At 65.8% G+C, this 764-nt stretch overlaps 1 protein-coding gene across 1 annotated transcript in view; it reads left to right on the top strand.

Moving 5' to 3' along the window:
- The window catches only part of SCOC (short coiled-coil protein), an 11,491-nt gene that overhangs the window by 8,512 nt on the left and 2,215 nt on the right, over positions 1 to 764 (top strand). The window lies entirely within an intron of this gene.

The raw sequence follows: 764 nt of genomic DNA on the forward strand, positions 1-764 counted from the left end.
CGGATTATCTACAGTACCTTGGTTAACTGGACATATTCCTGCAACATACGGCTACCATACGGGTGTGTTTCACGGCAACAGGCGGTTCAAGCCACACAGCACCTACAGAGATACTTCAGGGCACCACACGGTGCAGTCACTTCAGCGAAGCGACAGCGCAGGTCCTGCGCCTTGTCCTTCCTGCGGCCCAACGGGAGCAGCGCCCCGAGCAGGACGTTCCGCAAGGGCTATTCCCACAAGCAGGCCGGGGCAGGAACGGGAACGCTGGGATAGAGCTGCTGGATGAGAGCAGCTGCAGGGAGGTGCCGAGGTTTCCGTGTGACCCCTAACGCTACCAGAGCGGCAGGGAGCGAAGCCAGGACAAGCAGCGGGGCGGGGGGAGCCCGGGGGGCCCTGCCGAGGGGGCTCCTGTCCCGCAGCGCTACCTGAGCGGGGCTGCAGCCTCGGGCCTTGCCGCCCCACCGACACCGGGAGGGGCCACACGCTTCTCTCAGCTCCTGCTGACCACAGCACGGCTCGGCCGGGGCCCCGGGCGGGGACACGGGGACACCTGCCCCAGGACGTGCGCACAGGACGGACTCACCAGAAGAAAACCCGCTGGTATTAACCTAACCTCGCGCTCGTTAGTCCCTTCCGTTAGTTTATCCGCACCTCAGGGCGGGGTGTAACGCGGTGCGGTTAAAAACACCCGCGGGGAGGGTGGGGACGTGACAGGCACCTCGGGTGGGCGAGAAGGGGCGGGGCGTATGGCTGCCCCCGCCCCC

The sequence above is a fragment of the Chaetura pelagica genome, unplaced genomic scaffold (assembly GCF_000747805.2).
Source record: "Chaetura pelagica isolate M959 unplaced genomic scaffold, ChaPel_1.0 scaffold221, whole genome shotgun sequence".
Taxonomy (NCBI): Eukaryota; Metazoa; Chordata; class Aves; order Apodiformes; family Apodidae; genus Chaetura; species Chaetura pelagica.